Below are 15,743 nucleotides of genomic sequence, written 5' to 3' on the forward strand. Positions count from 1 at the left end.
AGAGTAGCACTACGTATCCAAAGCAGACTCCAAAAATAACTTGATGCGACGATCCAGTGGTTACATTTCTGGAGGTTGCAGGTCAACCCACAGAAAACCCAGGGCATTTCCTTCCACAAGAAGCGTTTTGCACCGAGCATTTCGTGTCTTAACATCGATAACGTCGAAATCCCATGGTCAGTAGAGGCCACCTATCTCGATCTTGTCTTCGATCGCAAGTTTAGGTGGAACTTCCAGATTCAAAGGTCCCTCCAGAAAGGTCAAAGTATTATCAATTTGCTGTTCCCGCTCACCAACCGGGCCAGCATGCTTCCTTTCTCAATAAAATCTCTCCTGTACAAGATGCTGGTTCGATCAGTCGTTCTATATGGCTCCAGCGTCTATTTAAAATACGCCTCACCTAGCCAGGTGGAGCGTCTTCAAATCTTTCAAAACAAAATTCTCAAGAGAATAATCAATGCCGTCTGGTTCGTCAGTAATAATCAAACTCATAGAGAAACAGATGTCCAAGTCCAAGTTCACGATTTTATATCCGAGCTCTACACGAGATAGCCCGGAGGCAGTCTCCACATAACCAGTCCAACTCGCTTATTCCTGCGGGTCTCCCCGACCAGGTATCCGTAACAGGATTCCCCTTCTCGGTTTCAGACCAAAAAAATAATTCAAATCTTGGTCTTCGATTTTTTTAGCTGTCCGGAACACTCTTTGTCTTCGGTATCAAAATCAGCACTTTTGAAACGTCTAAATCAGCATTCTCTTGTTGAAATCGACTTGGTGGAGCATGGCTCCCACAAGCCTCACGCAAAATTCAATTGCCTTCAGTTATTTTTTCTTCAAATTCAAGTAAAAGTAAAACTTGGAGTAAATATAATTTACTCGCTAAATTCAGACATATTCGACGCAGTAAATTTTTTTTTTGTACACTCTTCGACGAATACATATTGAATAGCAATGGTTGTTAGTGAGGCTTCAACATCAAGTTCGTCTGTTCTGTTCTAAGTCCTTTAAAATTAATTCATAAGCAAGATAATTAAATTATTATGGAATCAAATAATAATAAGACCTTCTGTGATCTATTTTTAATATTCAGCTTATGGTATTAAATCTAGATAATCCTCGCTAATGATTCGATGACTTAAAATCGAGTTTTAATTATGCTTCTATTAATTTTACCTGAGAATGGTAAAGTCGGTTGAATAGCGTTAACGTGCTACCTTTGGCGATCCCCTTCCACTGCCACGTACGCTCGGACCTTACCTGTCCCAACAACTCCGATACTCTACCTACAATCTCGAGTTCGATTCGGCGAAGACCGTTCCGTGGGCAAAGCGGTACTACAGGTGCCGCGAGTAAACAACCAACCTCGACAAAAGACAGTACGACCGAACGGACATATTGTTGCTCGAGAGAGAAACATAAAACGGGAGTCTTTTCGACCACTGTTGCTGTACGAAATGTTCGTCGGTGTTCTACCGGGTGTTTCGTAGACCGATCCCAGAAAGGATTTCGTTCTCTTCGTCGTAGTGTTCAGTGATCGTAAAACAGTGACGACTGGATATGTTGTTGTAGTGTTATTTGACGTGTTTCGAGTTTTTATTCAGGATCTGAACAGGGGATAGTTCGTCTAGGATCGCTCTGCGGATTTTTAGAAAGGTAAGGATTTGTCTCGACGGTACATTCTCTCGGTGGCATTCACCACCAGTATGCACAGCGCGAGCCGAACGATTTCAAGGCATAATACTCGACCAGCCTGGCGAGGAGAAAATGCTAAGAATTAAATCATAATTGCCAATTATCCCGCCTTACATTTCATAAATTAGTTATTACTTAACTAGTTTTTTTGCCGCCCGTTTATTGGTTAAAGAAATATCTCAATAAATATCAATCCATTCAGAAAAAATCGAACAAAATGTTTTCTTGCTCAATCAACTGGTGAAACAATCATTATGATGACAAATATTATGCTTGTGCTAGTGTTGAAAGGTTATTAGGTGTGCTAATTAAGACAATAACAAAAATTACCCAAATATATTCTACACTTTAACATTTCAATATCAAAAACAAGATTAAATTATTTATTATTATATAATGGATACACTTATTTCATTGCATTCGTGTGCTTTTTAAGTTTTGTTATTCACTCAGTTCATACGAAGGAAACTTGCTTAAATCTCAATATATTCTTCCAAAACATTAGCTAAAGAAGTAACAATTGCATGTTACGTGGAGGTTTAAAAGTTGTCTCCGGGCTTCTTAGTCAATAAAACGATATTTACCAAATTACCATGTTTTATTACTACATTTGCGGATGAATTTCTATATTCATAAATTTCTTCTACTATCTACTTTGATTTAGTATATATATCTACTTTAATCTACTATCTCTACTATCTAGTTCAGACAGCTAGCCATAAAATAATATACTGGACCAAACAATAGCTGTTCTAACTAAATCCGTTAGCATTAAGTTTACCAACAATAACCCACCACTCATCAGAGTACCCAAATTGTTAGGTTATTTATGACTATGACTTTCAGTCCTCTATAGGACAAGACGTTACAATACATCATTGATCTCACAATAATACATTTCATAAATTAGTTATTACTTAACTAGTTTTTTGTCGCTCGTTTACTAGTTAAGGAAATATCTCAATAAATAGCATTCCATTCAGGAAAAAATCGAACAAAAAATGTTTCTTGCCTAATCGACTGGCGAAACAATCATTATGATGACAAATATTATACTTGTGGTAGTGTTGAAAGGTTATTAGGTGTGCTAATTAAGAAAATAACAAAAATTACCCAAATATATTCTACACTTTAACATTTCAATATCAAAAACAAGATTAAATTATTTATTATTATATAATGGATACACTTATTTCATTGCATTCGTGTGCTTTTTAAGTTTTGTTATTCACTCAGTTCATACGAAGGAAACTTGCTTAAATCTCAATATATTCTTCCAAAACATTAGCTAAAGAAGTAACAATTGCATGCTACGTGGAGGTTTAAAAGTTGTCTCCGGGCTTCTTAGTCAATAAAACGATATTTACCAAATTACCATGTTTTATTACTACATTTGCGGATGAATTTCTATCTTCATAAATTTCTTCTACTATCTACTTTGATTTAGTATATCTATCTGCTTTAATCTACTATCTCTACTATCTAGTTCAGACAGCTAGCGATAAAATAATATACTGGACCAAACAATAGCTGTTCTAACTAAATCCGTTAGCATTAAGTTTACCAACAATAACCTACCACTCATCAGAGTACCCAAATTGTTAGGTTATTTATGACTATGACTCTCAGTCCTCTATAGGACAAGACGTTACAATACATCATTGATCTCACAATAATACATTTCATAAATTAGTTATTACTTAACTAGTTTTTTGTCGCTCGTTTACTAGTTAAGGAAATATCTCAATAAATAGCATTCCATTCAGGAAAAAATCGAACAAAAAATGTTTCTTGCCCAATCAACTGGCGAAACAATCATTATGGTGACAAATATTACACTTGTGCTAGTGTTGAAAGGTTATTAGGTGTGCTAATTAAGAAAATAACAAAAATTACCTAAACATTTCTCATACTTTAACATTTCAATATCAAAAACAAGTTTAAAATATTTATTATTACATCACAGAAATACTCATTTCATTGCATTCATTATATTTTGTTACTCACTCAATTCATATGAACAAAATTTACATAAATTTCAATATATTTTTACAGAAAATTAACTATACAGGTCACAATTGGATGCTGCGTGGAGATTTCAAAATTGTCTCCAAGATCAGGCTTCTTAATCAATAAAAGAAAATTTACGAAGTTTCCATATTTCATGTTTTTTGAATTATGACTCTACATTTTCGGATGACTTTCTATCTACAATAGATTCTTCTACTATTTACGTAGACCTTCTATATCTATTTACTTTAATCTACTACCCACTTCAGATAGCTAGCGATAAAGTAATAGACTGGACCGAACAATGTTTCTTGGCCAATCGACTGGTGAAACAATCAATATGATGACAAATGTTATACTTAAGCTAGTGTTAATAGATGTGCTAATTAAGAAAATAACTAAAATATTCGATGTCGATTGGATGCTGCGTGGAGATTTAAAAGTTGTCTCCATGCTTTTTAGCCAATAAAATAATTTACTAAGTTTCCATGTTTTATGTTTTATGAATTATGATACCCTTACATTTGTGGATGAATTTCTACCTACTACAAACCTACTGTCTACTTTATTCTAATAATATTTACTTTAGATAGATAGCGATAACAATAATATAATGGGCCAAACAACAGCTATTCTAGCTAAATATGTCTGTATTAAATTTACCAATAGTAACCCATGACTCATTAAAGTACCCTCTATAGGACCACATACTGCAATGCAGCATAGATCTAACATTCAAATCTTTTTTTTTAATGTTATCTGTTTTCACTATTTTTACTGCTGAAATGTGCGCCACAAAGAAGGCCCTAAATCTTATAATCTGGCTTAATAGCCATGCTAAAATCTGGCTTATTTGCTCTGATTCACAAGACTTACTAGAAACTATGGATAAAGCTGCCATATATTTTTATTAACAATATAATCTGGCTATCTTTCGACAAAACAGCATCGTATTTATCTGAATCCCTAAAGACAGAACCATATCTGAGAACGAATTGGTTGATAACCTCGCCAAACATGCCATTACAAATAATCAATAAATTATAACTGTATTATATTATAAAGATCTTTGCCCATTTGTAGATCGTAAGGAAGATAGCCTGATTCAGCTTGATTGAGCCTTGCTGGAGGAGCAAAACCTTGGACCTATTAAAAAGGATTTCAGACAACAAGAAAGGAAGGAAGTAGGAAGAACCAATAATGGCCGTTGGCACATAACTCTCTAACACTTGCATTATCCGTCACTACCGCCATCTAAGTCCTACTTTGCAAAAGGAAATCTACTGACTTACTCTTCTACTCTACTAACATTTATGACGCTGAACGCTATCAACTTAATTTATTTTTAACAAAAGATTATTATGCAAAATAATTTAAAATGTTTTTAGACAAAGCCAAAATATACAATAGTTAACAATTAATTGAATTTCTAATTTCTTATATTATCTGTCATTACTGCCATCCAAATCCTCCTTTGCGAAAGGAAATACTTTATTTATTTGCTTACTATTCTGATATTTATGATGTTGAACACTCAAGTTAATCCATTTTTAATAGAATTCTTAGGCAAAACGATTTAAAATATTACATAATGCCCTTGTTTATCGGTTCAGTAATTGACGTACAATATTGACGTTGTACTCGACAAACATAAGTATAAGAAGACAAGAACCTTCAGCGATCAAAGATAGCATTTTGTCTACGTCTATTCTTCTATCGATTCTTAGATTTTTATATGACAGTTTTTTTAAACTGCGAATGTTCTCTTTCATTTATGTTATATTCTCACTATGAAATATTGTAAACTTATCGTTTTCCCATAGAGCTGTTTTAATACCTTAAGATAACTATATTTATTGGGCTTGCTGAACCCCAAAATAGCATTTTTTGCCATATAACCATACGTTGTTAAACTAAAATAAAAGAAATAGACTTGAATAGACTAAGGAACTAATTTTCTGGAAAATAAGCAACTTAACAGCTTTTAATGGAAGTAACAGCATTTTGTTGCCCACACGTGTAGTGGGTGAAGAAAGAACCATAATTTATGTTACTTATTTAACTTGTTTTGATATCTTTAGTGTTAAATACCAAACGAAAGAATGACATTCAAAGGTTCGCGTAACACCAGGTAAATTGAGAAACATCATTAGAACCCGCATAGCTACTTCCGGATGCTGATTCTTAGGAATAGGTCATTCAAGTACCCCGAGTAACATTAAACATAATAATTTTAAATTCAACAGCAATTTCATTACGTAACTACAATCTAAGATTATATATTTTCGTAATTTACTATTATATCCTCTATTCTTATTACTATACTTAAATTATATTTAATAAAAGAACAGAGAAAGTTTTTTTATGTTTATCAGTTTCAAAATTACCATTCTGATACTACAACATGATTGTATTCATATAAATATCATCACTAAAATATTAACGAGCTTTCTAAAACTTTTTTTATAAAACGTATATATTATAACAATAATTAAATAATAGTAGATGTGTTTATAACACATTTAATGAGTTTATATGCTCTTTTGGTGACCTTTTACCATTTTTCTTGTAAAACTATCTACTATCACAAGTATGTATACATTACAAGTTTCTTAATGTTGTTTTCATTATTACTAAATTTTGTTCACCAATTCTATCTATTTTCTCACAGCCACTACTCACGCACTATTTAAATAACTTTCACATTCATATTTTCAAATAAGTCTAAGAGCAAATAATACTTTATTAAGACTTTGATACTTATTGTAAAATGATAAATATATTTGTTAAATGGAAACATCATGTCAGTCAAAAAACAAAGTCAAGCAACTGTACTGGGTAATCGTAGTCGTAGTATATGGGGTTACACTAAAACATCAAACCAACTAGTAATCAACCAAACCCAAAACAAAGCTACGCAACCAACGAAGAGCTGCACGAAGACCTCAAAATCAAATAGATTTACGAAGTCATTCAAGATTCCGTCTTAAAACATGAAATAAGGTTTCTAAATCACATCAACGTGGAAGCAATACAGCTACTGGAAAACACGTAGGAAACCAGAAGATTGAAGCGAACCAAACCAGACGAACTTGTTTAGTGTATAAATGTATTCTTAACTTGAGCTTAAGAAGTTCAGTTTTCCTTTAATTTGGGAAACACTGTTATATTAATCTCGTACTTGCCTTGCTTGTGTATTAATGCAAGTACAACAGAACTGTAGCAATAAATTATACTAAAAATGTAGAATAATATAGTTTTGCATTATATATTTTGAAAAGTAATTCATAAAATGAAACTCTGTATGTATAAAACAACAAAAAAATTGAGAAAATTACTCGTAAATTCTTCTTCATTAAGTATGAGGGATTTCAGGTGACGCATAAGCTGAAGATCACACTGGATTTGAAAGTAAATTTAGCAGAATTACATACCAGTTTACAGTCAGCAGAAAGTAGAACAAGTATTAACGGTGATTATTTAATTCACCTAAAATTCCCATTATAACTAAATGGTTTTCCTCTGAGGTAATGTTAAACAATAAAATTACTCCAAATTTTAACAATGATTCGTGACAAAACAGGCGTCTTTAATTTATTTTAAAAATATTTACTATATAATGTCATATGATATAGGTTTCATTCATAATTCAGCAGTATTTAATAACCATTGTATCAATCACAATCACATTTTTTATTAAGAACTTTTCATTAACTATGTCTGATTAATGTCAACATTTATGCATATTATTTTCTTCTGGTTATTACATGTTACATGTACACTAACGATTTTAATATGTTTTGAAACGATTCTATCTATTAAAACGTTTTTTGTGCAGTATTTTTTGTTTTTTTTAAATTAATTACATGTTACATTAATTACAAATTATTGTATTACTACTGTTCTATCATAAGCAAGGCGAGTACGGGATACAGTATGTATTTCTCAAATTAAAATTAAAATAGAGTACTTAAGCTAAAGTAAGAGTCACACTAAACATTATACAAGTGCGTGTGGTTTAGTTCACTTCAATCTTCTGATTTTCTGCATGTTTATTTTAAATCATATTATTTATCAATTGTTTGGAAATCATGTCACGTCAAAAATGTTAGTCCACTAAGGACAATAATTCAAAAAAATATAAATTATTTCAAGGATTAAGGGCTTACATTTTGAAGTACTTTTCTACCTTTACTGTCTTGGTGGCATTATATGCTTTTTCTTTATATTCGGTCACATAAGATCCATATTTAGGGAAGTATGTAATTAGCAGCGTTGCCAACATGTGGGGAATTCCCCAATTTGAGGAGAATCTAGTACAAAACATGAGAATGAATGATTAGGGATTTTAGAATTTTATACTAACTACAATATGGATAAACAATTCACTGTGGTATATTTAGAATCCATGTCACTAATACCAGCGTAGGAGCGATTTCAGGTGCTTCTTAAATCCGTGACAGCACAAGAATAGATGTCCAGTGGCGAGCTCATGTTATGATGGATTTTGATCAACATGGACATGAGATTCATGAAGATAAGATTGATGGTGAATGCTACTGGGGTAAAGTGTGTCGCCTTAAGAAGCTTTCAGGAGATAACTTGTTCCCGAACATAAAAACTGTGAAATATTTACTGCTGATAATGCCGTTTTCGAACCCATCAGTCGAGAGAACGTTTAGTGTCCTTAAAAACTTAAAAACAGAGAACCCTATACGGTTAAATATATATACACTAGTGTCTTTAATGACAATTAATGGTTGTCCCCAATTTGGAGAATTAACTTAGCTTATTAGAAAATTTGATACTGCAATCGATCAAATACAGGCACTGTAGTATCTGTAATCACAACACTGGAAATTATCATTTAATTGAGCGACAGTGTCCCAAGTTTAGCCTATCAATCAAAATTCTCGCACGAAAAATATAGAAATAAGTGTAACGTTATAATGCACAACATTACACTTTATTCTCTATTATGAAAACAAGGAAAAAGGTGTAATGTTATAGTGTATAACATTACACGTTGTTCTATACTATGTAGAGATAAACATTAACTATTATTTAAATGGTTGAGATTTGTTTCACTTCTTAAAACAATTTTTGGAAATCAGCAAATGTTCCCCTCCACTTTGGGAAATTTAGGTTGGATTAATGGGATATTTGATAAAGTTGCATTGGTAACTCTGTTAACATCACAACATAACTTCTGTTACATCAAGTAAAAATATTAACAACTTAAAAATTAAGGAAGATCAATTCTTAACTTGTGGATTATTTGGGAAAATATCTTCGTATTTAAATATCTTCTTCGACAGTCAAATTCGATGACACCGGGCCGCTGAAGCGTTTAACCTAGTGTACGTTTCCAATTAGGCAACGTGTAACCGTTGAATATATTTACCTCACTGTCAACGGATACAGTTAGTTGAACTACAAGATAGTGGTACATTTTCGACTCTCGCTTAAAAATCAGACAAGAAAGTAGACCTCGCGAGATGGTCTTCGACGTTATCTTAACTCTGTCGCTCTCTTTATTCGGTAGGCTTCGTTCGAGCGAGACGCCATCATCGCACAACGAGATGGAAATCAACGAGTACGAGTGTTTTTCGAATGTTTTTCGTAGGCGCGACTAGGAAACGAATCAAATTGGGGTCAGCTGGTTTGATATTTGGTCAAACTCGATGGACCTTTAATTTTTTACGTCTAGAAGAGTAATATATGTAGTAACGGTTGATCTGATGTTATATATACCCATGAATTTGAATGATTTGTTTGGGTGCCTTTAAAAATATATAATAAATATCATTGTTTAACTTAAATACTAAAGGTGATCATACTATTATCCGATTGAACGTACAAGTCTTAATGTGCCTTAATTTTACTGTAAAAAACTTGAAAATCGCAGATGTTTACGACCAAACATATGGAAAAAGGGCCAATATTTATTAACTCACAGATAAAAGATGAAGCTCCCAAAATACGAGTATTTTTATCCACTTATTTTTTTCAAATATAATGTCCATTGTATAACTCAAAATCTAAAAGCTGTATAAGAAATACTACAGCGCCATTAATTCAACATAAAATTATTCATAAACCATACGACTTTCATTAACCTGTGAGTATTTGAACAGAAATGGCACTAAAAAAGTTGAAAATGACATAAAATCGCGCATAATTCTACAATTCGATTCAACGTATAATTCTCTATAATCTTATATTAATCCCACGCTATCACCACTACGGAGAAAGGGTCAACATTTGTTAACTCTCAGATAAAAATGAAACTCTCAAAATTTGTATATTTTGGGGTAAAATTAACAAATGTCCAGTTAAAATGCTGTAGGGTTTTGTAAAGTGATAATATATGCAGTGTAATATATTTTACCGTCAACATGCTGACATCACACTTAAACTTTTTTTTATTCGAACAAGTTATTCAAATCCGTGTAGAAATCTGATGGACAATAAAACGTATTACGACTGTTTAGTAATGCGAAATTAACCATAAAATTGCTTGGATTGATTTAACCGCAACATAATGAACATCTTAAGAAATACTAACAGTTTTTGACTTCTTGGGTTTCGCTACGATATGATCACTTCAGTACTAAGAAGGAACTACAGGAAATATTGATTAAAATTGCATTTACTATGTTCAACATAATTTATTTATTGATCTCACTTTTCATCTTCGAAGTTTCTTAACTCAGTTTTTATTAAATGATATTGGTGAATGCCTAGAGGTCGAAATTCGTTCATTTTCGTTCAATTTTTTCCGTCCCAATAACTTTTGAAAATGTATTTAATTCCAAACATATTTGATAACAAAATTAAATTATAAAAATATTAATTAATATTAACCACCAAAAACAATTATACTTAAGACAAGTTTAACATTTTTAATATATAAGAAAAAGGCGTTCGTTATTGACATTGCAGAATTTATTGTATCACTACCCATATAATCAATGAAGATTGTGAAAAACAATTGTTGAAGATAAAAATTTATCGAGTACGCAACTAAAACATAAATATAAAAGACTTTAAAATGTATCAGTTCAAATTATGTCGTTAGTTTCTCAAAAGTGTATCGATTGTTTCATACAAATAAACTACTAGCATTCCTGAACCTTTGGCCCATCTTTGAACCATTTTCCACTTAATGTACATAATAGTAACCAATACATAGTTTTTAACAAACGAATAACTGCTCTACCTATTTTCTTGATATAAATGAAAAGGTTTCTCATATTTATGCCACCTCTACCAGGGTTGAGGAATAGGGTATGACTTAACGCGGTATTCTACTATAGAAATTTGAAAATATCGATTTCTTTTCATATATGCAATGCACTGAGCATTTTCCCTTAAGAAAATTTGTCTAAATTTAAATTATTTTCGGAGATATAACCGTGTTAGTGGCGCGATATCTAAATACGAAACTTTAAATGCGTTTTTCTCGAAACTATTTCTTCGATATTGTTGACATGGTATATTAAGTTCTACTAAACTGATTTTATTGAAATTTCGTGTGAGCTTTCTTACAATTCTTTTCATACTCTTCTACCGTATCAAAGTATGAAAGATATAAAACCGATACCAAATGTATTACATATACAAAGACGTCTTATATAGTGCTGTGAACTATTACTATGAAATATACGAAGAATAGCTATAAAGCTTTCAACAACATAGTTATTCTGAGTATGTTCAATGATTTCAACTGTTCAAAAAGATCTTCATCAAATTTCAGTTTTCAGAGGTTTTTTAAATCAACAATAATTTAAATAAAGTTCTACCTGCTCTTACCCACATAAATATACATTAGGTGTCTAGATATTAGGTATTTATAGTACTTCGAGGGCAATAAAAGGTGTTGAACTCGTGCCGTACCTCGGACAACGTTATCAACATACAATAAAAGTCAGTACTCGTTTTAGGTTATTAACCCTCAGCCCTATAACAAAAAACTAACGCTAGCAGACATTATGCCTTAATTTTATTTAATTTAATCCTTGATATAAAGGAACAAAGTTGAAAATAACGAAACTGATTTAGTCAGAGCACGTGACTTAGAGGTTAATATTGTCCATAGAAAATAAAATACTGATTCTTCAAATTATTCTCAACCTTATATGGCACAAGGAATTGAAATTTTAATTTGTTACCGTCAAAAAATATTATAAATTGTTTTAATAGTCTGGAAATAAATGAAACTGACATAAATTTAATTTAAAGTTTCAGATCAAATTATTTTTATTGGAGAGATATTAATAGGTTGGGGAAAAGTAATTTCGATTTTGTTTGTATATATTTGCAAGATGCGTTTTAACTATTTAGATTCGTAATGTTATTCACGGCTACATAAAGTTTGATTGTGTGTGAATAAACTATGTTTCCATTCTGTTTATAATTCTGTATCTACTTATTTCTACGATTACGTACTAATTGCAGTTTTCTAGTTGCTTATTTGCTGTTATCTCCAGTACATGTTGCAATATCATCAGTAAAATCACGCATAATGACATTTTCTATTTGTTTCCCGACTATTGGTCCTAATGCATTGTATTCTGTGTTCCAATATATGAATCATACACGATACAATACATTATTTTGAAATGCTAAAAATTATTCAACGTAAAATTATTATATTTACTTATGTTTGTGATGTTTGTGATGGACTATTGGAGGCTAACCAAGATGGGTAGAACCTTCTAAGATTGGTTTTTAATCACCATTCGGCAAACTTGATTGCAATAATACAGCATTATTAATCTAGAATAATCAATAAACTAAAGTGTTTTAAGAAACTGACATGAAATTACTAAATGTACCTCAAAATGCTACCTGTTTCGTAATTGAAAATGTACTATTAATTACTGGATACAATAATACAACTTCTAAGGCATAATTATTTGCTCGCAAACCACTAAATTAAAAATATAAATATTATAAGATAAATTCAAAGTCTTTTTAACAAAAAATTTTCACAAAATTAGATCGAAATTGTTATTTTTATTTACTTCGTCGATTATGAACAACGAACTTCATTTAGTTACATACCATTTTAGATATGTACACTATTTAAATATTAAATAATATGTTTTAATTTAAATATTGACATCATTAGTAACATGCATTGTGACTGGTTGGTGGTGACCTTGTTTTTGTGTGTTATAGTGTCATCAGTTTTTGCACTGGTCAGACTAAAACATAATACCCAACCTAGTCCCGGGCCTAATCTTGAAATTAAAAAAATCAACTTATTCTCCTTGAAGATTGGTACAGGGTTCCTATTTTTTTAATAAAATAAACTAAATAAGACTTATTAATTTCAGTTAATCTGTTTTCCTGGAACATCTTATTATGATATATAAAGAGCCAGTAATCGCTGGGTATCAGATCTGGTCCTTATTGTATGTGACAAAGAAATTCGAAGAGCAATTCGTTCCATGTAACTATGGCTTTCACCAACTTGTTTTTATGGTGCGTGGTTTTAAAGCAAGGGTTGTTTTAATAAGATCACTGTAACTTTTACACCAAACGCTACATAGTCATGGAATTTGGAGACGCCTTCTTGAAAAATTGGTGGACTTAATTTTTTTCTATAAACTCTAGTAATAATAAAACAAAGTAATTCAAAGAAATCTATTAGTATATTTTCAAGAAATAAGAAAACTATATATTTTTGAACTATATTAACTTATTGACCCTCTTACACCAATTAGTTCGTAAAACATCAACAATTTGAAATATCGCAGAACTAATGAAAGCGTACTGGGAGTTTAACACGTGCTTTTTGTTAATTACGTATTTCCAACCCATACCAAAACATATTAATTGATGTCACGTAACGAAATTACGTTTACATTAATAGTTTCGAATGTTTATCAAACATTATAATCACATTTATAAATAGACTAGCAATTTTGGAACTGAGCTGGGCTTTTTTATGGTTGTTAATACGTGTGATTTCAGTGCCATGTAGTTGAAATTAATTTCCGTTTTTTTACTAAAGAAAACACGTTATCTACAATGGATATTTTACATTTATTTATTTAAATATTGGCCCTTTCATTCTATACATTTTGCTGTATAAGTCAATACTTAGGCCTATTGAACTGAGGAGTACTACTCTAACATAGCCTCCAGAGGTTCCAGAATAAAGCGATGAAAGTCATCGTCGATGCCCCATATGTCCAACAAACTGATTCAGCGCGATATCCCCTTGGTACCCATAACGAGTGTGATACGAAGTGGCAGTGCGAAGTACTCTGAAAGAATATTAGTGCAAATCATTGCACTCGCCTAACAGTTAAATGTGCGCGATGACAATGTAGTGCATAGGCTCAAACTACCATATGAACTGATTAAGAGACACAGAGAGTGAGATTTAATAATCTCTAAATAAGAATAAGAATAAGAATAGTCTTTAGAATAAGTTAGAATAGTATTATATTATTATACTTACTGAAGTGATCTTCTACATGTCAGGATGGTTACATTATATAACGGAAATCATAGAGTACTACTTATTGCCTACGGACAGATTGTTGATGTTCAAAGACATTAATTAAAAAAATATTGTCGATCGATTCTTCTAGATAGAAAAAAAAAACAATTAAATTTGTTAGGTAATTATAATTCATCGAGGAAAAGTTGGGAGGGTGTTCTCACATTCAACTGCCAGATAAATACGTGCATATTTATTGTGAGTTTCACATAATAATATTTAGTTCATCAATATTAATAACGTGACGAAAGACCCAGCTATCTAGGTTAGGTTTTGCAGTATAGCTTAAATAGCAAACAGGACTATTCTTCCCACGTTTGCTGTATTCTGTACTGTAATAATTCATGATGAGACTGATTACCTGTTCATCTATAAACAATTGTCTTTTATTTCAAGGCTTCTTATTAAGAAATTTGACAACAATATACGATTATTTCATAATTCATTTAGTGCAGTGCTAATATGGTCGTTTTCTAGCAATATAAGTGGGTGATGAGTTGAGAAAAGTAGTCTATAAAAGTAAACCATCCATCAATAGTCACTGATTTGATCATCCATATGTAAATAACGTTCTTTTTTAACGAAAACAAATAAATTAATTAACGAAAAGTTGTTTTACTTCTCATAATTTTTGGGTCAATAGTTTAGTATGTCTTGAAGGTGTTAAGATTCTAAAAACAAATAATACATGAAAATTTGTAATCAGGATGTGTTTTTAACTACTGATTTCAGGCCCGAGCTGCAAAAATAAAATGATTTCTGAATAGTTAAAAATTCTAAATACGCTTACCTAATATGTGTCAAAGTTTTATTTACATTAAAGTATTAGTTTTAAAGTTATTCAGATATCTCTTTCTTTCTCATCATCATGGCTTTTCTTTAGCTTTTATTCAAAAAATTTTAAGTTACCTTACTGTTTGATTCAATCATCTTTCCAAATTGTCTTAATATTTTTTGTGGCCTCTTGTATCATGCTTTTTATTGTATATTTCGCAGTTGTAGTTGTTTTTATTCAGATCATTTCTCCAAGTTTCCATTTTTTTATTATTTATTTTAATACATGTTTGTCGTTGCGAGACCTCAGTAATGAAAATGAAACAAATTATCAAATCTAAGGAACTATCTTGTATTTGTTAGAATAAATTATTCAAATAATTGGTAGTAAGCTAAAAACAACATAAGCGAAAGTGAATTGCAAAATCACTGAACGGAAAGTTGTTATACCTAAGATTGCTGATTTATATGTAAAATAACACGAACTGTAAAATAAATTGCTTGTTGTTTAGAAATTGATGTGTATGTTTAGAATAACAGGTCAATTGAGAAGTCTTCGGCCTGACACAAAGATGGCGCTACTAAAATTAAATCCATATGTTTTTTAGTTAGACCTAACCCCCAAAAGATGAGTATATAAACTTGCCAGCTGTCGGATCATTAGTTTGTGAATTATAGCATTTTGAGTGAAGCAATTTTTGTTGTGAAAAAAATTGATAAAAAAGAATTTCGTGTGTTGATAAAATAA

At 31.4% G+C, this 15,743-nt stretch overlaps 1 protein-coding gene across 2 annotated transcripts in view; it reads left to right on the forward strand.

Moving 5' to 3' along the window:
• Positions 1-1,285: 1,285 nt before the first annotated feature.
• Cad99C (Cadherin 99C) overlaps positions 1,286-15,743 on the forward strand; it is a 78,213-nt gene continuing 63,755 nt past the window's right edge. For both annotated transcript variants that reach the window (XM_076404312.1, XM_076404313.1), the window contains exon 1: positions 1,286-1,653. The gene's annotated coding sequence lies outside the window, so the exon portion shown is untranslated. The remainder of the gene's footprint in view (positions 1,654-15,743) is intronic.

Source organism: Rhynchophorus ferrugineus, unplaced genomic scaffold, assembly GCF_030347505.1.
Source record: "Rhynchophorus ferrugineus isolate W39M unplaced genomic scaffold, kcgeb_rfMv2 rfM4, whole genome shotgun sequence".
NCBI classification, from domain to species: Eukaryota; Metazoa; Arthropoda; class Insecta; order Coleoptera; family Curculionidae; genus Rhynchophorus; species Rhynchophorus ferrugineus.